This window comes from Lepisosteus platostomus, chromosome 5, assembly GCF_059453375.1.
Source record: "Lepisosteus platostomus isolate fLepPlt1 chromosome 5, fLepPlt1.hap1, whole genome shotgun sequence".
NCBI classification, from domain to species: Eukaryota; Metazoa; Chordata; class Actinopteri; order Semionotiformes; family Lepisosteidae; genus Lepisosteus; species Lepisosteus platostomus.
This window is the reverse complement of record NC_142615.1, coordinates 40,166,724-40,190,308: the sequence shown is the minus strand read 5'-3', so window position 1 is coordinate 40,190,308 and position 23,585 is coordinate 40,166,724. Positions and strand designations below refer to the sequence as shown.

Sequence of the window (23,585 nt, the reverse complement as noted above, 5' to 3'; positions counted from 1 at the left end):
ACTATCAAGGAAGCCACAAGAGAAAGTTCTCACCTGAGTAAGGTCTTTATTTCAATATTGCAAGCCCTGCTGCCACTTCGCAAAGTGCAACCAGAGACTCAATTTGTTACAAGCAGTACAGGGTTTTTAAAAGACGATGCGCTGTAAAAAAGCTCAGCGCTTTGTCCCTTCTAAAAGTTCCCCTTTCCCTAAGAGAAAACAGATTACATCAAAAAGCGAGAGAAGAAGCAATAAGATTTGTTATTCAAAGCTAATCAGTTACTTTCAGCTAATTCTAATGACCCAGACAGCATATATTGTTTTGGTACATTGTCTTCTAAAGTAACCTAAACAGTGTACTTTGTTGATGCACTGTTTTCTAAAATTCTGCACGTACTGTAGCACAGCATTTGCATCCTTGAAATATATTATCTTAAAGCACCAATATATTTTTTGCAAAGCTCTCTACATTTTAAGAATCAATTTACTTATTAGATTTCCACTTCAAGACTTGTTCAGCTGGCGTTCTAGGAGTCGCGTTTTTCAGAATTGTATTGAGATCGTTTTCCACAGAGCTCAGATGTCAAAGCACAGCAGCAGCTCTCCACAGCGATCCTCTATAGTGCCCTTTCTCTCGCAGCTCCGTCCTCATTGGAAGGAAGCAAGAGTGAAAGGCTGAAGTGAAATAGAGCGGGGACGAAGGCAGTGAAGAGAGAGAACGTGGGAAGAAGAGAAAAACGCAAGGGAAAAAAAGCAGTGTCGTAAAAGAGGTGACGGAGCTGTCCTCTCTATAAGAAGGGTGCCAGCGAGCCTTGCTCTCGCTTACGGCCACACCCCCTTGAGCACGCCTGATCTCGTCTGATCTTGGAAACTAACCAGGGATGGGCCTGGTTAGTACTTGGATGGGAGACCGCCTGGGAATACCAGGTGCTGCAAGCTTTTAAGCACAGGAAGCGCCCTATCCCCGCTCGCTCGCTCATTCCCCTGTTCACACGTGCAGTGCAGCTTGTCCTTCTGTTTATTTGTCAGCTTTGGCGAGACACGGGTGCTTGTGTATTAGCGTGAGCGTTTTTTATTCTGATCATGAACAGTTTTACAAGTCCGCAAAGGATCGAGGAAAGGTTTATCGCCAGCTGAAAAGAGACACAGCGCTTCGGCTGTGGAGACTTGTTCGGCTGGCGTTCGGAGAGTCGCGTTTTTCAGAATTGTATTGAGATCGTTTTCCACAGAGCTCAGATGTCAAAGCACAGCAGCAGCTCTCCACAGCGATCCTCTATAGCGCCCTTTCTCCCGCAGCTCAGTCCTCATTGGAAGGAAGCAAGAGTGAAAGGCTGAAGTGAAATAGAGCGGGGACGAAGGCAGCGAAGAGAGAGAACGTGGGAAGAAGAGAAAAACGCAAGGGAAAAAAAGCAGCGTCGTAAAAGAGGTGACGGAGCTGTCCTCTCAATAAGAAGGGTGCCAGCGAGCCTTGCTCTCGCTTACGGCCACACCCCCTTGAGCACGCCTGATCTCGTCTGATCTCGGAAGCTAAACAGGGATGGGCCTGGTTAGTACTTGGATGGGAGACCGCCTGGGAATACCAGGTGCTGTAAGCTTTTAAGCGCAGGAGGCGCCCTATCCCCGCTCGTTCGCTCATTCCCCTGTTCACACGTGCAGTGCGGCTTGTCCGTCTGTTTATTTGTCAGCTTTGGCGAGACACGGGTGCTTGTGTATTAGCGTGAGCGTTTTTTATTCTGATCAGGAACAGTTTTACAAGTCCGCAAAGGATCGAGGAAAGGTTTATCGCCAGCTGAAAAGAGACACAGCGCTTCGGCTGTGGAGACTTGTTCGGCTGGCGTTCGGAGAGTCGCGTTTTTCAGAATTGTATTGAGATCGTTTTCCACAGAGCTCAGATGTCAAAGCACAGCAGCAGCTCTCCACAGCGATCCTCTATAGCGCCCTTTCTCCCGCAGCTCCGTCCTCATTGGAAGGAAGCAAGAGTGAAAGGCTGAAGTGAAATACAGATGCAGCCATTCAAAATGAGCGTTAAAAACCCGCGGTAAAGTAACCAACCCGCAGGGCACCGTAGGGCACCGCGGTAAGTGATTGGCTGGCCAAAATGACCGACAGGGGCACTCGTGGTGCATTGGTTGGTAGTGAAAAGATTTAATAATTTAATGTCTTTACTGTGCACGTTTCAATCCGCTTAGTTTTGAATATTTATATGGAATTTTACCACTAAAGGGAAATTTTAGTAGCTGAGCATAAAAAGAAGAGGAGCATAACGCATCTGAAGGTCATAAACGATATTAATTTAGGGACATAAACATTACTGTATGTACATAAACTGTACTGTGTATGGCTGGTCTTGATAGTTTAAAGAAAAAATACACACCAGTCTTCCATTTCTCCCTAAACATTTTATGCATGAAAGTTTTATGAAACGGTACCCAAATATGTGATTGCTGTATAGAATGAATTTTAATTTTTAAAAATTATTTAACACGAAAATTAAGCTGTTTACATCTTCCGCCTGAGAACAGTCACCCGTTGCTACCCAACGCAGAAACACAGCCACTAACTAGCAAAGAGAGGACATTAGCTAGCCAATATGATAAAGAAATAAATGATTATTTTGTTTATTTCTTTTGCACATTTATTTGAACATTTCCATCGATTGTACAAGCACTTGGAAACTGTCCAATCCCTAGTTCATCAAGCATTTACCAGTCTGGCGCCGGTCTGTGTCTTCTAGGATATAATGCCAGCGAACTCTTGTTTTTATGTCCACTATAACTACGCTGGGCAAACGTTCCGGGGTCAAATTCTTCCAGCACGGGGGTACCTTTAAAGCGGAGATGACGGCACCGAAATTTTTTGGCGCGCCTTCTCTTTAAAGCCATGGCCAAATATGAAGACAGTACGTACAGTTATAATTCAAACGGAATTAAAAACTACACATCCCAGTTACCATGGTGGTGCTTGTGATCATTGCGTTTAACCAACGAAACAGGGCGAAAAATCAGTCACATGACTTTGGGGCAGAGTTTCGAAAGCTTAACCTATCAGCAACAAAGCGAAATTTACACGATAGGCTACCTCAAACTGTCAGTTACACGACTGTGTATGTCGCTTAAGCCACACCTATTTGGCATTTTAGTTATGGAGGCGAGAAGACGCCCCCCCCCCTCTCTCTGGGTGTCTGATTTGCCGCCATCTTTAACTGTTCGGTGTCCGAATCGGAGTAGCTACGCGTACGAAATAAAGTTAATCCCAACTACAAAACATATATTTTTGTGGTAGGAGGGCGCAAAACATCAGTATTTTCTGCTATTAATTACTGTACGATTTATAGTTGAAATCTGAGCCTAGATATAAAGTTAGATATAAAGTTAAAATCTCGACAAAGCAATGTAGGAAATACAGAGAAAATAAATCCTTTCTGACATCTAAAATCAGTTTCGATCAAGGTCTCTAAAACGAACAAGAAAAAGAGGATTTTCGGAGGGCAATTACTCTGTGTTTATATAGAATAACTGATTTTTGAGCAATCTAATTTCTTGTTCGTTTAAAACAGTGAAATGTCAGCTGCAAAAGATCGCACCAGAAACAGCACTCTCTCTGCCTGTCATAGATGTTCAGGAAAGGCTGGATGAAGTCATGTCAAGTACAATAATTCGGTGATCAATAATAACAGTTGTAGGACAGTATATAAGGAGGATAAGGATTTTGAAGTTGACTCGAAATCTGATAGGTAACCAGTGCAAGGACTTGAAAACAGGTATAATGCATCCCTGATAGGATTCTTGCTGTCATATTCTGAACATATTGAAGATTGCTCAGTGTGGATTTAATTTCCCCAGTGAACAGGATGTGCATTTATTAATTCTAGAAAAAAAGCCTTTCTTGATTTCTCTAGTTCTTAGTTTCTCTAGTTCCCTTTAAAATAAACTATTATTCCACAATGCAGAGTATTACATGGCCAGTATTTACACATGATATTTGTGATTTAAAGAAATTAACACAAGCAGCTTTTGGAGATTTAAGTGTTGGCTGAGTTATTGCAGGATAAAAGACTAGAGATGTTGGCAAGAAGAAGATAATTTGGGGAAAGCTGAGGAATACACTTATAACAAGAACACTTCCTAATGGGGTTAGGCATACTTTTGATGAAGATGATGAAGTTAACAGACTATATGTTTACATAGATACTGAAATAAGGATTGTATTTTAGATTATGTGTAGTTGCTGGCATTGAACTGTGTGTTGGATGCACATGAATTGAAGGAATGGGCAAACATAGCTGATGCGGATCCACAGAGCCAGCATATTAAGATGTTTATAATTAGAGGCAATTTGTTTAAATAACTAGGTATGGATACTGATGTGCAAGAGAGGTGGAAAGGTTGTTTCCTTAAGCCAGCACTATAAGATATTTTATTCTCAGTGAGATGCTGCCATTTCATAGTGGGTTTCTAACACTGTGTATAGTTCCATCCACACAGTGCCTTTACTTCCATCCATTTCTAATCTCTTTATCCAGTACAGAGGATTTGGAGCCTATCCCAGTAAGCAACGGACACAAGGCAGAATACACCCTGGACATAGTGCCAGTCCATCACAGGACAGACAGACACAAACACACACACACCAGGGCCAGTTTTCCCATAAACCAATTAACTTACCAGTATGTTTTGGAGTGCGAGAGAGAGTCATATCACACATATGGAGAAAAACCATCTAACCCAGAGAGAACATGTAAACCCCACACACACAGGATGGCAGGAATTGAACCTAGGACCCCACTACTGCAAGATAGCAATGCTAACCACTTTGTCACCATTATAAATGGATGGATATCTTAGTTATCTTTCTAGTTCACAGGTTTGCATGCATAATTTAATTTTGAAAGCCACTGAGACATCAGGTACTACTGTTGTATTTATGAAAAAGAAACAAAACAAAAAACATACTAACAACTGTGCCATCCTACTTCTTAGTTAATACATTGTATTATTCATAAACAGTTAACATTGTTAGCAAAATATTTTGAATTATATTTAACCCTATTTTTTCTTTATTGTTGTATTTAACTTATTATATGATAGTCAGACTTAATGTATATTTGAACAATGAAAATATATTTTTACAAGATGCGGGGGAAAGTGCAACAGCTTATTACAGAGCTTAATTTAATATTATTGATTGCTAATAGTTTATGCTAACACCTAACTTTCTTAATTAGATGTATTTAAAACAGTGAACTAAGTGTAACATACTATTCAGAAATACAATCGAAAATAGTTTTGTGGTGTTTGTATGGATGAAACGTTTCTAAAATGTATAACGTAACAAAATTAAAGACGATTCTTTAATCTACTTTACGAGTACAACCCCCTCTCTGCCGGAGTGCTGGCTGTGACGAATTAAACCGGTTTCACAGGTTTCAATCACAGACCATGTGACATGGGAGTCAGGAAACTAACACACAGCGCCACCGGATTTGATAACGCTATAAAAACGCTATAAAATAATGTGACTAGGCACTGAACAAGTTTACAGCACAGTACAATAATAAATGCTGACCATGACTTTAGAAGCATAAATTGCCTTACACTCAATTTAAACACAAGCTGTCTTTAGCCCTCTAAGCTGGTTCATACAGAAATGTAGAGATCCAGGCTCAGAACACACAGCTTCATTAGCGAATACATATGCAGGACAACTAGAGAAGACGTTTTACAGAGGATGGATTTTTAGAAACATCCCATCAGTGACATCACTGAAGTCAACTCCTAGGTACTGTAACTGTCGTGTGGATAGTTTCACAAGAATCAGACAAAGGTTTAAGCATCACTTGTTCTAGATAAAACTGCAAAAAAAAACAACAACCCATAATGTACTTCTTTGCGGCTCTGTTTGCCCAAATCATATATTCACAACTTCAAATTTAGAAAATAATATTACGTACCCAAAATCCGCAATATGGAAACAGAACCTGTGTAATTGTTGATAGATGATGTACTCGTAACATTTTTACAAGACGAACTACAACATTTAAAAAATGACTTGTATGTACTTGATATCTCTAATCAATCCACGGCGACATTGTTAAAGCAGAGTCCCAGTAAAACGAAACTAAAGCGCCCTGCGCATACCGTTTCGCGCTTCTTATTAGTTGCTCAAAAGTAATTTGACCGTATGAAATGCATAATATAAACCTAGAAACATATACGTGAGCAGTATTTACGTACTGTAGTATCGGTGTTAAGACATACCTCTCAAATACTGTAAATCAAGTTAAAAATATCTCAAGACCGATTCTGGTCATAATGAAACCATGTTTCGTGTATGTTTTCTTTAAAGTACCGAGACCAGCCATATACTGTATGTTTATGTTCCAAAATTAATATAGTTTATGGCCTTCACACGCGTTGCAGTATGCTCCTATTCTTTTTATGCTCAGCTACTAAGATTTCCCTTCAGTGGTAAAATTAGATATGAATATTCAATACTTAAACGGGCACAGTTAAGACATTAAATATACATATACATACTGTATACAGTACAGTTTTCATACAGTAATATGTTTATGTTCCTAAATCAATCTCTTTTATGAGCATGTGAAAGGCATGGTGAATCGATTCTCAAAAATTACTGTACTTTGCATGATTGGAAACAAATGCGTGATTGCGAAATGCTGTGGTGTTACTTTTACAAAGACAGTCAATGAAAAAAAGAATGTTGACCAGGGCAATACTTTGAGTTTACACTTACAGCTTGTCCAAGGTCATTCATTATTAATACTATTAGTAATATCTTCGTTAAAGACTTTGATGGCCACAGCTCAAACATGAGAGGTTGAGCTTTATTAGCTCCACCTTGCCGAAATTCTGGATACTATTATTTTGCTTGTCATATTATAGGAGAATTTACGGTAACTAGCTGTATTTACCGGTAACTCGCGGTATTTACCGGTAACTTGCGGTAGACTGCGTACAGCGTACCGGAAAATAATGCGGTATCGCCCACGCATTTTGAATGGCAGCATCTGTATGTCCCCCAGCTCTGAGCCCATTGGGCCTGCTGGTGTGACCAGAGCTGCAGCGTTGCCATGCTGGTGGGGGTCAGTTCGGCTTTTCTGTTGGAATGAACAGGGGGGTTACATGATGGTGCTGTCTGTGGTCTGGCTGTCCTGCTGGTCTGGATGAGGGGTGCGTAGTGTGGTGCAGGTTCTTGTCCCATCCTGCTCTTGGTCCAGGTTGGAGGGTTGCACCGATTCTGAGTCTTGTTAGCTGGTATGGATGGGTTTGGGGGTGTTGATACCAGAGTGGTCCAGGGGGGGTGCAGGTGTCTCGGGGCATTCTTGTTTTTCTGTGAGTTCAGGTTGATTCTGTTGGTTTTGCCACGAATCTCCCTTACGCAGGCAAGCGCTCCCGCATTCCTACGAGCTCTCCCCGTACCAAACGTGCACGCGTCAATCAGTCCTCTGCTTAAACCCTCATCTGCCCCCCGGTCATTGCTCACGATTGAGATTCTCTCCAGGAGCTTACGTACTAACTACACCTTTGCCTTACTACGACTTCTCCCCTGGACCTCGACCCCGCTTTTCCGACTACCGCTTTAGCCACTCGATTTTGTACCTTCGCCTGTTTTAAGCTTTCTCGGATCCTGACCCCAGCCTGTCTCTTCGTTTACGCCTCTGCCTTCTGAATCCACACCGACGCAACTTCTACGCCTTCCCGGACTCCGACCCCTGCCAGTCCCTCGACTACACTTTCGCCTGTCGATTCTGTGCCTACGCCTGTGCTACGTGTGGAAGGACAGTGACTATGCGTGGGAAAGGTTTCTGTTCGCACCTAAGACCACTGTCTTAGGTGCAAACTAAAGCCTGTGATTCCTCACACCCATTCAACCAGAGAAAATTGAAACAGATTGTAGGATGCCAAATGGCACCCCCCTGTCCTGTTTGTTTGACTTCTGACACTGCCCCTTTCCCTGTATGTTCCTTTGATATGTTTAAGTATTGCCTACTTTTAATGTATAAAAAAGGAAAGTATAACTTCAGTCCAGTGAGCATGTCTTGAGTGCTAGGGGAAACCCTTTCTCTGTGATATGCTCCCCTTCAGCTGATTGTATTAAAGATCTCTGTTGACAATCTCCCAACCTGAGTGAAGACTGAGTTTTCTTCGACATACGCCTTCCCGGACTCAGACCCCTGCCTGTTTACTCCGACTACGCCTGCGTCTCGCGCCAACCCTACCAAGGGCACCGCATTGGATCCCTATCCTCAGCAGTCAGCCCCTGCGTGACAGGTTCTGAGTGTCTTGGTTACATCCGTTTGTGTGTATAGATGAAAAAGGTATTGAAGAGCACCCCGACACCCCCCACCCATCTCGGTGGAAGTTGCCATGTTCAAAAAATCCTAAAAAGATAATTAAAGTTTCACACAACAAAGCATGACTGTGAAAGGTCAGGAGGCCTGCCTAATGGTGGTGCTGGCCCCACTAGCACCTCTTCCAGCAGCAACCTTAGTTTTTCCCAGGAGGTCTCCCATCCAGGTACTGACCAGGCTCACACCTGCTTCAGTACTGAAGGCTGCTGATTATGGCCAGCAGCCATATCACCCTGCAACTCACAACTGGCAACCCACTGAAGCTAAGCAGGTGTGAGCCTGGTCAGTACCTGGATGGTAGACCTCCTGGGAAAAACTAAGGTTCCTGCGGGAAGAGGTGCTAGTGGGGCCAGCAGGGGGTGCTCACCCTGCGGTCCATGTGGGTCCTAATGCCCCCAGTATAGTGACGGGGACACTATACTGTAAACAGGCGCCTTCCTTCGAATGAGATGTAAAACTGAGGTCCTGACTCTCTGTGGTCATTAAAAATCCCATGGCGTTTCTTGAAAAGAGTAGGGGTGTAACCCTGGCGTCCTGGCCAAATTTCCCCATTGGCCCTTACCAATCATGGCCTCCTAATAATCCCCCTCTTTGAATTGGCTACAATCCCTCCTCCTCACTGATAGTGGTGAGTGTTCTGGCGCACTATGGCTTCTGTTGGATCATCCAGGTGGATGCTGCACATTGGTGGTGGTGGAGGGGAGTCCCCATTACCTGTAAAGCGCTTTGAGTGGAGTGTCCAGAAAAGCGCTATATAAGTGTAAGCAATTATTATTATTATTATTAATGAGCACAACACTTGATTACAGTAAAAAAATCATTAAAAAATAAAGAAATGTTCCACAACTCAAAGCAAGGTTATATAAGGTTAGGGGAGCTGTCTGATGTGCAAAACACCTGGTTGCAGCACTGTGGCTGTTGTGCTTGAAGAGCTATTGACTCGTGAATAGCACCCTCCTATCACCATGTACCGCCTGTCTAATGGTGCCATATTGAAAACATCATAAAAAAATAAAGAAAAGGGACACAGCCACAGCAAGATTGTATAAGGTTAGGGGGCCTGTCTGGTGTGTAAAACACCTGGTTGCAGCACTGTGGCTGTTGTGCTTGAAGAGCTATTGACTCGTGAATACCACCCCCCTATCCCCATGTACCGGCTGTCTAATGGTGTCATATTGAAAAAATCATTACAAAATAAATAAAGGGGCCGCAGCCACAGCAAGGTTGGATAAGGTTAGGGGGCCTGTCTGGTGTGTAAAACATATGGTTTCAGCAGTGTGGCTGTTGTATTTGAATTACTATTGAGCCATGAAGAAGACCCACCTATCCCAATGTATTACCTGTAGTGTTACCTTCAGAAAATCATTAAAAAATAAAGAAAGGGGTCACAGCCACAGCAAGGTTGTATGAGGTTAGGGACCTGTCTGGTGTGTTAAACATATGGTTTCAGCAGCTGTTGTATTTGAATTGCTATTGTAGCGGCAATGCTTGTTAATAAGACAGAATTAAGCGTTGGTATGCTGTCCTAAAGGAGGCCCCATCTTACCCTCCATCTCTGTGGTGCAGCCACAGAGAAAGTATTTATGCAGGCTGATTTAAGATGTTTTCTTTTGATAAGGAACAAGCTCCCAGACGGGGATGCACTTAGCTAAGCCTGGCTATCATGATCAATGGTCATCCATTGGCGCCTATCAGTCTAGGGAGTGCCGAATGGACATCTGGACTGCATTCCTAAGTGTCAAGAGTAAGTGAATTATATCTCATCTTGACCAACCAATCAGGGACTGGCAGGGCGTGGTAATACCACGTGGGTCTCCAATGCCCGCCAAACTCTCAACCAATCAGCACACATCTGGGTCTTGGTCAAAAAGGGAGCGCAAGCTCCGATCGGGGCTCTCCTTGGCCATTTTCGCGCATCCTCAGAGACAATCACGTGACAACTGCTGTTGTCTGCAAAAGGACTTGGACTTTGTTCTAAGCGCGAGGCCGAGGATCCCGTACGTACTCAAAATTCTACCAACGTGAATGCTCCGCTTGATCAACGGCAGCCTACAGTTGGACCCTCGTCGACAACCTGAATAGCTTATTCAGAAGCAGCGCTGGACCGGGAACGAACCAGCTTCTTCCCGGGCAAAAGAGTGACTTGTGAGGACTCGCGGTCACACTCTGTCCATAGAGACTTTCTACTAGCCAGCCGGACTCCTGGTAGATCCCCTCGGAGCAACGACTGCCCTGCGCGCCGCAGTCAGATTTCTCTGCCCGTCCTACTCCGAGCTGCACCTTGACTGGTTGGCCGGTAGCCAGAGGACGCCGGGACAACGCCCATTGGACAACCGCTGGAACAGAGGCTGCAACAGAGCCTGTCAGCTGGATTGGTGTTCGTGCCGGGAGATTCCAAATCCATACACAGTGGATAAGTAAACCCCATGTTCTACATTGCGTCTCGAGAATTCAATTGTACCTCAACACAAGTTGTTATCAATTTAATTCATGAGTAATGTATTTACTTCCGAGTTTAGAGTAACAGTGGGTAATAACACTGGTTAGCGATTTGGTAACCGAACGATATATATTGACATATATTCTCTGTTGTGTATCTCTTTGTGTTTGCATCTCTTCGAGATTATATACCTTGTATATTGGATAACCCTCACAGTAAGGTCTGCCGCTCGTATCCAGGCAGACTAGTATATCTTTGGTGCACAATTTATATTAATAAATGTATCTCGTGTATTGAACCCGTGTGTGTGCGTTGTTAGTTGTTCTGACGATTGATTTTCTAAAAGCTACAACGAACAACCTCGTGATTACTGTTACAATTAATAATTGTCTCAGTAAACCCATTAAACCACTACACTATTGAGCTATGAAGAAGACCCACCTGTCCCAGTGTATTACCTGTAGTGTTACTTTCAGAAAATCATAAAAAAATAAAGAAAGAGGCCACAGCCACAGCAAGGTTGTATGAGGTTAGGGGCCCTGTCTGGTGTGTAAAACATATGGTTTCAGCAGTGTGGCTGTTGTATTTGAATTACTATTGAGCCATGAATAAGACCCACCTATCCCAGTGTATACCTGTAGTGTTATCTTCAGAAAATCATAAAAAATAAAGGTTCCACAACCCAAAACAAAGTCAGAAGACCTGCTTAGTGTGCAAAACACTTACTTGCAGCATTGTGGGTGCTGTGATTTAAATGCTATTGGTTTGTGAACAGAATACCCCTATCCCAGTGCATTGTGCCATATTAAATAAAAGCAAGAGAAAAAGAGATTCAGAACGCAAAGCTGTGTCAGTGTTCTGTGTAAAAAATCAGTTTGAACATCATGGGAGCTGTTTTTAATAAGCTGCTGAGTAAAGAATATTTTAATCTTCCTGCTGTCAGTAGTATTGTCAATATAGTTGACCCTTACCTGAATGAAAACAGGGCGTAAAGGAAGGGTTTCAGAAATCAAACAAAGCTTTATTTCTGTGCTTACAGTCTGGGTAATTGGAGACTGCGCTGTTCTGCTTCCTATGGTCATAGGCGGGTTATTCGCACGAAGCCGTATTGAACAGTATTTCTCGCGTTGTGAACGTCTGTTCACAGCGGTCCTCCGGGTTCCAGTAAGTGCGTAATTACGCATCGATGAAAAACCGGAGGTTTAAAAAAAGATAATTAGCCCACTGATAGTTTGATGTAGAGGCTGTGGAAATATCCACAAGTCTTGGTCTTTAAAATGGATTTGGTTTGACGGCGTTCTGTGCTTCCATTGGGAAGATATGGACAAAAGAATATTCGTGCTCGGTCAAAAAAATGTCATAAAAACGAAAAAGTAAAGGCTGAGAAAGCATTCACAATGTATTTTATACACAAAGGAAGTATTCTCGCAACTCTAAGAGGTTTCGTGGTTTAATTTTTTTTAATTGTTGAATCATATTTAAATGTTAAACAACTGAAAAGTATCTTGCTGTAGACCAGGATGGCTGAGTGGTTAAGGCGTTGGACTTAAGATCCAATGGACAAATGTCCACGTGGGTTCAATCCCCACTCCTGGTAGTGTTGTAATAAGCTTTAAGTGACAGAACACTCTATTTAAATATGAATTTACTAAATTTCATTTCAGTTCTCTTCACTCCCACTCCCTGGCATAACTGAGCTCTCACTATCGCATACTGAAGGCTTTACATGCATTAGCTGTGATACAGCTCCCAATAAAGACAGAATCAAACAGTTTGTTCTATTTCTCATGTTGAGCCTCTTCTTGATCCAAATGAAATGGATCATTTAATATGATGCCTCGAGAAAAAAAAGGAGTGAATTTCCGCCTATAATGATTGATGCCCCATCAAACATTTTGTAACATCCCCGGAAGATTATACAGTAGAATCCTGGTTTGTGGCTTAAATTCAAGGTAAACAAGACTAAGGAAACGAGTTGGAAACTTGATGTCGAACTGGAATTTAAGTACCCAGAATATTTCACTACATTGGGCAATATGTGCCAGAGAGGAGCACTTTAAATCCCTTCGATAGCTCAGTTGGTAGCGCGGCTGACTGTATTAGAAACAGTTAGGAATCCTTAAGTTGCTGTTTCGACTCCAGCTCGAAGGAAGGTGCTTTTGTGAACTTTAATCAAATAGTTAAAATAGCTAATCTTTTTCACTCAGACGTTGATCAAAAGCTCAATAAACGATGAAGCAGAGGCTCTTGTTCCGAATTCAGCTAACATCTGGTTGTCTTGTTTTGGCCAAGATCTGATCTTTGAATTAAGGGACTACGCTGTCTGATTTGTAATTCAAAAGTAGATACAAATGTCACTGTTTTCAAAGGATAGGTACTTAATTGGCTTTATGATTTGGTATTGATTTTGTATCATTATATTATTACGTTTGTGCTTTCTGTGTTTTTTATCGTATTGTGAACTTATTTTTTAAACAAATGCTAACAAAGGCAAACACAGCACAAATCTGTTTATACCAGCGGTGAATTGTACATTTTTATTAAGTACAATCTACTGTATTTTTAGAATAAAATGGCATACTGTGCACGATATGTTGCAGAAACACAACCTGATATTTTCATAATTATTATTTTAATCATTTGACAAGTATGAGGTCCCGGATCCAAATCTTCAGTTCTGATTTTTTTAAAGTGATATCTTCTCTTCCTCTCGTGGAAATCACAAGATGTGAGCAAATGTTTTTTGTTCTTTTTTTTTCACGTTGCTATCCAAAGAGCCTCAGACGCACAGTCTGACAGTAACCAAACCAGAATGGATTCTGCTGGGAGACGGACTGAGCTCATTCTCACTCCCTGTGCTGAAAACAGCATTATCTCTTCCCCAAACATCGTCTACAGCTGCTAGATATTGCTCTGCGTCCTGCTGCTCCAGCAATTCCTTTGACCAAAGACAGATCACTTGTGCGCTTTTAAACTTCTTGCCACTACAGGCTCTTTGATGACTCATGCTGACTGTCCTGTGAATCCAAAAGAAAATGTTAAAGCTGATACATTTTCGATTGTAATTTGCATCTAACTACAATGTCCCTGGAAAAGAGATTTTATTCGTTGCGTGCAATCGCTATCTTTTACTTTACGTATGGTAGTGGAAATAGTTTTAAAAATGCTTTCTAAAGAAGATTGTATTGGCAGGACCTGCCTTTAACGCTCAGTAGCAATTACGCTGTTGATATAGATGGAGAAGAAATATAAGATGAATTGATGATCTAAGCTAAAATATCCCTAACACGCCTCCTGTAACAGTGTTTGTATTCATAGCAAGTAATATTTTTTTTCAAACCCGAACGTTGCTTTTGCATTAAGTGTTATGTAACCATTAGCGGTTTTGGTAGCTTCTGAAGAGCGCACTTTTCCAAACTGAAGCCTATAAGAACATTATTCAAGATGCACCATTGCCCAGAACGTGCATCGGGACAAGGATTAACATCAATTGAAAGTACTCCCAAATAAAAGACTTGACGGAAAAATTGAAAGAGTAGGCAAGTATTAAAAAAACACCATAACTTCAGGGCTTCCAATCTCTTTCTAGGTTCAGGCTTTGTAAAATGACATGATTAATGGAGTCATGCCGCGGTTGTAAGTTCAAGCCTCACCTGGAGCAGCCCAGTTTTCTGTCTTGACAGGTAAACAGTGTTTTGTGTTATTTGCTAAATGGAGAGAGGATTCTGTGTTAATTGTGCTCCTCCTGGGAGAGGTCAAGATGAGAAGTTCACGAGGCTGGTGGTAAATATCCTGTCCAGGAATATCGAGGCTGTAGGGGGTCAGATCTATAGATGTAGTAAACACATCAGTGGAGACGGTGTGTCTGCTCTCTGTGAGAGAGCCGGGCGGAAAGAATAATCTGTGGTTGGGGAAGAAGAGACCCTCGTTGGAAGAGTGGCGCTCCACACAGGAGAGAATGAAAAAAAATATTTTTCAGGGACGCTGATTGTTCTCTTTGGGGGAATTAAAAGCACGTGAGGCGAGCGACCTTGTGGCGCAACGGTAGCGCGTCTGACTACAGATCAGAAAGTTGCATGTTCAAATCATGTCGAGGTCAGCTGATGAGTTTGCAGGTGCTGCTGGTGCCGAACTTGGAAATTATTAATCTTACGAAGTAACAGCACAGTGCAGAACACCCAGTCAGGAGCTTATTCAGCAAATGAACATGACAAGAGAAAAGGCACACTGCACATTCGTGAAACATCACGTCTGGCTTTAGAGACAGTGACATCAGAGAATGGAAGTTTCAGACTGCTTTTCTTGTTACAGGTTCAAGCAAACCTGAAAGTTAGGGAGTGTTTGGTCACTTTTGTATGAAAAAGTGTCTGAAGCCTGTAATTATAATTTGTCCTTTTTTAATTGTGGTTGAAATCCACTCCCATGTACCAAGTCCTACAGTACATTCATGTTTGCTTAAATGACTAACGCTATTGGACATTAGCTGGTGTTTTTTGTAACGATTTGCTATTTCATGCAGGAAAGAAAGGAAACCAGACCCAACGTTTGCTTTCAGGTGCGGTCTATTTACATAACGGACATCTATTTCTGAGGAGCCTGATTTAAATCACACAACCCCGGTAGAAGTCGAATCAACAATCTAATAAACCGAAATCAGACGCGTTATCCATTAAACCACTAGTCCGTCACGTAAATGAATTGCACCATGGTGAGTTCAGCGCCACTACTAGTAATACCCCACCCCCATTCTTAAATTTCTACGTGAGAAACGTGTTTTCCAAATTTTTATCAGTTTTTAAAAATCATCACTTTTAAGCAGACAAAGCCTTTATGTGTCGCTCTGAATTTCTAATTGATTTATAATTAAAAGAAAATAGTGTTTTGTTCCACAACGGCGTGAAATTATCTCTAGTAGTAAAGCAGACCTTGCTAGGTGAGCATTTGCTCCGGTAAATTAGGTCACTTTTCATGTTAACTCACTTCTTCTAAACACAACATTTCCTGGTGCACGTTTTCTCCATGAAAAAAGACATTTTCCCTTACATGATTACTCATTTTTTTTTTCATCAAAGAGTACAGAAAGAAGAAAGAAAGAAAGGAAAAGTGTCGTAAATGAACTCTGTCGCCCGTGGGAGATGTCAAGCGCATTGGACATGAAAAGTGCCCGATAAAAGCCATTTCTGTACGTTTCTCTTAGTGTCGGGGCCCGAATGTAAAGGAGGCAACATGCTCAGCCAGCCGACTCAGCTTACTGAACGCAGGTGTCTCTGAGCAGTGTGTCCAAGGGACAGTAAAAGAGGAGAATTCTGCCTGCGTCGTGGCTTAGTTGGTTAAAGCACTTGTCTAGTTAACGGGAAATCCTGGCTCCAAATCCCAGCAGTCCATCGCCTGTGTTGCACTAGACACCCTGTAGATAATCAAAAGCATATTGAGCTCCTTGGTAATGAAATTGGCGGATAAAAGCCATTTCACATCCTTTCTCAACTTGCTCAGTGAGCAGGCTCACCGCACACCGAACGAAGATATAACAGAGCAGCGTGTCCAACTGGCTGAAAAAGGGCAGTGCTTTGCCGGCGCTGTGGCTTAGTTGGTTAAAACGCCTGTCTAGTAAACAGGAGATCCTGGGTTCAAATCACAGCAGTGCCTTACTTCCTGTCTTCGCCCACCATTTATTGTTACAGACAATATGCTTCTTCATTATGTTTAAATGAAGTTTTCATTTCGCTTTTTGCACAACTTGTTTTTCAAGAAATCCACACATTGTGTGCTCATCTTTCTTATCAGTGCAAAAGAATTACTGCCAGCTGGCAAGAAAATGACAACGATTTTTTTTTTTTACTTTAGCCAAAAATCTGTGAATGTAGAAAAAATACAAAAAATGTCAGTTTCTATGGCACACTCAGTCAGGGTGTCCTTCAGTTAAACACAACGTTGGTAGATCAAACGCACCCATAGACACACTTCGAATTAATCCGATCTAAACATTATCTTCTCTAAATGTGATTGAGTTTCTTGCCACATCCTTAGCCATCTTGATGTTTGCAGAGATTTTCAACTTTTGACACCAGTCAAACTACAAGTAACTAGTGGAGTACCTAAGTCAATATCACCGGGAATGTGAATATAAATGTAAACATCAATATTTCTGCTGTCTCCTGAGAAACACAAGTATAGAGTCAAAACACAATAAATAATGCTAAACAGTTATTCAGTTAACACCCAGATGTGACAAAACACATTTAATACTTACATCCCCTTTAAATATGTATTTCCTTAATATCAGTTCTCTTCCCTCCCCAGGATACCTGCAAATTCACTACAGCATATTAAAAGCTGTGTGTAAGTCTTACATGTGTTCTGAGTAGTATAAAGCGACACCTTTCGTCAAACTTTTGACAGGTACCACTCCCCCTTTTCCAGCCAATGGGAGTCAGTGGTGGTTGGCTGTCCCGCCCCCTTGCCAGCCAATGGCGTGTTGTTATTTGTGCATGTCCCGCCCCCTCAGGAGCCAATGGTGTGTTGTTAAGGGTCGGAACTCCCGCCTTCCCCCCCGGCCAGTCGGTCCGGAGCCGCAGCAGGGTTGTAAGCACACACACACTGACTGCGTAAAGTCTCACGGAAAGAACTCGCAGGACAAACACCATGTGAAATGTGAACCGCTTTATTTCAACAGTAGGTGTTTCAAACACTGAAACAACGCAGCACACATGCGTTACCGGCTCCTGTTTGCATTCAACAATTAAATGTTGGTGCGGAAAATTAGTTCGGTACACGTAACCACCACCCCAACATTGCTGAGAAACATTGAGGCACCTGAAAAAGCATTCATAACCCCCTTCCGCTCCCCATGTCTAAAGCCATGCGAACCACACTGGGAGATCCGATCTAGCAGAGCAAAAACATTTGCCTGCGTAATCAGCGGGATGGTGTTACCACAGGTTCTGTGCAAAACACACTGTATTTTGGAATACACACTATAGGCTTCCCCTACACCCCAGGCTTCCATTTCTGATCTGAAAACATCAGATCTGCAATAATTTCACTCAAGTTCTTGACATACACATCTATCTCTTTAACAAATTTAAGGACATTAGCATTCGACTCTTTGTTTTGCATATCAAGCTTTGTAGAGAGAAGTGTGTAAAGCACTCTTAGTAAGAATTCAGACGTATACATTCGAAATTCTTCATTCTTCGGACGATGGCACACCCAGGTATGTAAAACAGAGTGAAATCTGTATTCACATTTTACATAGATCTTTTTTTTTGCGTCTGTAAAAATAAGAATAGTGTTTCTTTTGCAACGCATCAAAAGTCACATCTACTAATTTTTCATCCAGCTGTTCAAGTATGGTGTGTACATGCTCGTATGGGGAGCGGTCCTCAATTATATTTTTCAGCAACTGTTTTATGCGCCGCTCAGTGTCATTTCTAATGGTGTACGAACCCAGACACCTGGCGGTGTACAGAACAGTCGATAAAATTCAGGCTAAACTGAGAGACTTATAAATTTCTAAAGCGGCAAACGTCACATCTTCAAACCCATCTGTGTAGCCGACAGACAGGCATGTGTGACCCCGCTGCCCAGGATGGTCAATCAAACAGGCCGGGCAGTCATCAACCAGGACCCCCTTTAAACAGTGTTTGAAGATGCAATAAACTACTGCTTTCACAATCTGGGGCATAACATCGGGCTCATTAGGGACATCGTTAGCTAAACCTGGTTGGGCATCAGCTTTATTAACATTTGGCCGAACACACAAGCATAGACACGAAACATTCAGTTGTGCCGGTAGGCTGAAGATTGACCCGTCAACATCCTCTTTATTCTATTAAAGGAAAAAGAAAAGAAAGGCTTAAAAAACTTTTGAGCTAAGGTTTTTCATTAATATTTACCATTTGTAGCGTGGTATCATCACTAGCACCCGGCAGTTCTTCAACATCTGGTACCCCAGCTGAACTCACACCCCCGCCGCTGTCACAGGGTGCAGAGGGTGGGGTCGGGTTTTGCTAAAAAGAAGTATTAAAATGACATATGCTAAGCACCGATACAACAATTCCACGATCAGAAAAAAATATTTTAGCCGCCTACCTCTTCACTTTGTAGAGTAGCAGACCCCGTTGTTTCTCCACACAAAGAAGCCATCTCCGCAGCTCCTAACAAGGGGAGGTGTCTGACAGCTCCAAGGACGCGCTGCGACCCTGTCAGTCCGGAGCGTTTAAGAATATGCGCCAATGGTGTAACCACGCCTACATAACACAAGACATTTTTCAATTGGTTGTGATGCTTTAAAACGCATCACAACCAATGTTGTGATGACCCCCCCCTTGTTTTATCGAGAGCGAAAAGTATTCACATATCAGTTTATAAGTTTTAAACTTTAAAAGTATTAACACACAACGCAAACACAAATGATGTGTTTGCCCAGAAAAGAAATTTTAAACACGCGGGTTTGGTCTTAAAGTTTTTAAAATAATGTAATAAGACACAGTTTATTTTTAATAACACATTCGCGACAGCTTTTTCGAAAGTTTGAGATAAATTTCCACACATCGCATGCGTAAAAGTCTTTAAGGTATTAATAGGCAACAAATGATGGGGTGTTGTTCTTTATACTTAAACGGATTGGTCTTAAAGTTTTAAAATCACGTATTAGAGATAATTTGAGATGTTTTGGAGACGTGCGGTGTGTGTGTGGGGGGGTTAGTTATAGTGGCTTATGTACATCGAACACAGAGCCCGTTAAAATCCAACACGCGTTAACCACGGCCAGTGAGTTCAAGGTTGGCCCATATTTTCTGGATGGTTATGCTGTAATTGACGGAGTGCCGACAGCCTTTGAGTTCAACGGTTGCTTTTTTCATGGTTGTAGCGTTTGTTATTGTGAAAACGATTTTAATCCGCTGACAAACACTACTTTTGGCTGGTTGTACAGAAAGACAATGGTTAAAATTAATTTTCTCAAAATGAGAGGTTTTAACGTGCGTGTTTTGTGGGAGCACGAGTTCAGAGACATGCTTGTTGAAAATGGAGACTTGGGTAAATTTCTAACAGCTGCGCAGTTACCAGAGCCTCTGCAACTGCGCGATTCGCTTTTTCGGGGGAGAACAAATGCTATTTGTTTGCATTACACAGCGCAGCCCGGTGAAAAAATTCATTACTATGATTTCACCAGTCTGTATCCGTTTGTGAACAAAACTTAAAAATACCCACTGGGGCACCCCCGAATAATATATAACAACTTTGGAGATTTAAAACGGTATTTTGGTTTAGCGAAGGTGAAAGTTTACCCACCCAGACGTTTATACTTTCCAGTTCTTCCAACCAAAATTGACAAAAAACTGTTTTTCACACTGTGTCGTACGTGTGCTGAAACAAAACAGACCACCCCTGTGAGCACGGTGATGAAGATCGCGCCTTGACTGGTGTCTGGTGCACCCCTGAATTACAGATGGCCTTAGATCTGGGGTATTGAGTGTGTAAAATTTACGAAATTTGGCATTTCGAAAAGGCCTCACACGATCTTTTTACCGACTACATCAAACTGCATCTGAAAGGGAAACAGGAAGCTTCGGGGTTTCCAGAGGGGTGTCCAGATGTCGCGAAAGAACAAAGATATATCAGCGAATATTATGAAAAAGAGGGTGTCCGGCTGGACCCCGGCAACATTAAAAAGAATCCGGCCAAAAGACAGCTTTCAAAAATTGCCTTGAACAGTTTGTGGGGGAAGTATGGACAAAGAGACAATTTACCACAGACCACCATTGTGAGAAACCCCGATGAATTGTTCAGGTACTTATTTACGCCATATCATGAGGTGTCAGCCTGCGAGTTTATCAATGAAAACACAGCCTGTGTTACGTGGAAACACTAAACACCACTATACAGGCCATTCAAACACTAACATTTTCATCGCTAGCTTTACAACCGCCTATGCCCGCTTGGAGTTATACAATCTGCTAAATGCTTTGCAAGGCCGCTGTCTGTACCACGACACAGATTCCGTTATCTTTGTGAGCCGGGAGGGTGAGTGGAATCCGGAACTGGGTGACTACTTGGGTGAGCTGACCAGCGAAATAGCTGCTGGACAACCCATCACCGAGTTTGTATCAACAGGACCCAAGTCGTACGGGTACAAACTGTCTGGAGGGAAAGCCTGTTTAAAGGTAAAAGGCATTACGCTCTATGTGAACAATTGTGAAAAAGTTAACTTTAAGAGTCTGCGGGACTTGGTTTTTGACTATGGCGTTAACCCTTATGCAGAGTGCCGGGAATTTAAACACATTTCTATTCAACAGCCGATGATCGTGCGTGTTAAAAAGGATTGGCGCATTGAGACCTGGACCTTAAATAAAACCCAGAAGGTGGTGTACGACAAGCGGGTGCTGCAAGAAAATTTGACATCGTTGCCCTACTGATATTAACACGATGGATGTCAGGTTAAAACACCCTTTTTCATGCATTTTGTCCAGACCCTTGAATTGCGGTAAAAGTTATTTTATAAAACAGCTCTTGGAGAGCGGTGATACCGTTATGACTCTTAAACCCGAAAACATAGTCTGGTGTTACAGCTGCTGGCAACCTCTTCACGCTGAGTTGCTTGTGAAATTTCCATACATTCAGTTTATAGAAAGGCTACCAACGTCGTTTTCTGACGATCAGCTACTGCCGCCGGGTAGAGTAAATTTGATTATAGTCGATGATTTGATGGAGTCTGCGTGTGAAAATAATGAGATAGAAAAAGCTTTTACCAAATACGTACACCGCTGAAACCTCAGCATCATGTATATCGTCCAAAATGTGTTTTGTCAAGGCCGGAAAAGTAGAACCATCGCGTTAAATACAAAGTACATGGTGCTGTTTAAAAACCCTAGAGATAAACTACAGATTACAACCCTGTCCTGTCAGATGTACCCCGGTAAAGCCAAAATTTTTTTGGAAGCGTTCGATGACGCTACTAAAAAACCTTTCGGTTACTTGTTGGTGGATTTAAATGCCGACACCCCAGATGACTATCGCTTGCGAACAGGTCTTTTCCCCCCAGATGTACCCACGGCTTATGTATTTAAAAAATCTAAAAGTCGGTGATCTCGCAACCACAGACTCAGTCGAAAAAACACGTTCGGGGCGTCGTCATCTCTTCACGCGTTCGGAGAAACCTGACTCTCTTAGATTTTCTGGTAAAAGCACCTCCCAAGCAGCGGAAAGCTATTCTCTGCGGGGCTACAAATGATCTTGTACAGGCCATAGCTGAAATCGCCTTGAATACCTTGAAAGGGAACATACCGTTATCTGCTAAGCAGTTTGGGACCCTGAAGAGAAAGCGTAAGCTTATAAAGACTGAGTCGAAAGGGTCTTTCTCTTAAAAGAAAGAGACTCTTGGTGAACCAGTCCGGCGGTTTTATCGGGACCCTGTTGAGTATTGCAGTACCATTGATTACAGGGCTTCTACAACGTCAATAATGGAGCACGCTGAAAAAATGTACCTGGTACCTCAGAAACAGCTCGATCAACTCAGAGAGCGGTCTGGGTTCGAAAGCGATGTAAGAAAAATAACAACCCGTCGGCTGGATGATGAAATGCGTGACATTCTTCAGAACTCGCATCTGGCCGAATATGAAAAAGTGAAATTGTACAGCCAGGTGTTACAATGGTATTTGACATTACTACGCCAGGAGACTTCCGAAAAGGGGACTTTAACCGTTGTACTACCGGAAAATGCACCCACCGAACTATCACCCACGTTAGCACAACCGCCGTCATCGAGCGACGCTGACCTTGGGTATATTTTGGACAGCGTGTCTCAGCGTTTCCAGAGAAATGCCGAGATATTGTTAAAGACCATGGCCCGCAATGAACCATTAATAGCCTGGAATGAAAAGGGGGAATTTGTGTACAAGGGGGTACCCGTTGAGGGCTCTCACATGATTGATCTTGTCAGGGCTCTCACGCAGCAGCAAGCAGTTGCTGTCGGTAAGAAGCCAAAAGGTTGGGATGTGTTCATGGAGGCTATGGCAGAAATCAACATGCCGGGCACCTTGCTAGCCAACGCTGGTAACCGAGAGCTACTTGAAAAACTCAAGGCTGCCCCGCTGGGGTGTGCCGCGTCGGTCAAAACTTTAAAACAACCGGTAGAGTTGTCGCCGGTCGACCCGGTCTCTAAGATAACCGCTCAAAGGAGACGATCATTAATACCTAGACCCACATGGTTGTCTTTGTAACATTTTTTCTCTGGGTATGTGTGTTTGTGTTAAATGACTTGAAATGTATAATACAAAGCGAGCGCAATATGGTTAAAAATGGCTTGGCTGTAACATGTATTAAAAAAAGCTTGAGCGCTATAACAGCGAATGTATAATAAAAATATTGTGTTGATTTTAATTCATGTTTTGTGTTCTTTTTAAATAATAACCACACAGACGTCGAAATGGTTCGATTTCATTTTTATTTTAGACGGTCGATTAACATTTATGACATGTTTTAAATTGTCGTAAACACCCGCATAATTAAACATTCGTATTTTCAAAGGACTTGAAAGGGTTCATCTTTATGTGCAGGTTGTGTGGCCTCCCGTGCTTTTTAGCTGAAGTCGTAAATGACTTGACGTCTCATATCCAGCTCTATCACGTTGTCGAACAGCACGTACACAACCATGTTAACTGTAGTGGGTAGCGGTAGCGCGAAGCGTATTTCAGCTCTCAGATTACCCGTTTTGATAAGTGAATAATGTCCTGTGCACTCGTCGTCGGGGCTGAGGTTGAAAGCGAACAATGTGTAACCGCGCGCGTACTC

The 23,585-nt window shown here is 42.4% G+C and overlaps 3 non-coding genes and 1 pseudogene across 3 annotated transcripts; all 4 read left to right on the top strand.

Moving 5' to 3' along the window:
* Window positions 1-799: 799 nt before the first annotated feature.
* Window positions 800-918, top strand: LOC148666496 (5S ribosomal RNA; annotated as a pseudogene).
* A 537-nt stretch (window positions 919-1,455) lies between these two features.
* On the top strand, window positions 1,456-1,574 carry LOC148666495 (5S ribosomal RNA). The gene has a single exon (XR_015937310.1). It is a non-coding gene; the product is annotated as a 5S ribosomal RNA (ribosomal RNA).
* Window positions 1,575-12,307: 10,733 nt separating this feature from the next.
* Window positions 12,308-12,390, top strand: trnal-uaa (transfer RNA leucine (anticodon UAA)). The gene has a single exon. It is a non-coding gene; the product is annotated as a tRNA-Leu (tRNA).
* A 2,430-nt stretch (window positions 12,391-14,820) lies between these two features.
* Window positions 14,821-14,892, top strand: trnac-aca (transfer RNA cysteine (anticodon ACA)). Its single transcript has one exon. It is a non-coding gene; the product is annotated as a tRNA-Cys (tRNA).
* The last annotated feature ends 8,693 nt before the right edge of the window (window positions 14,893-23,585 follow it).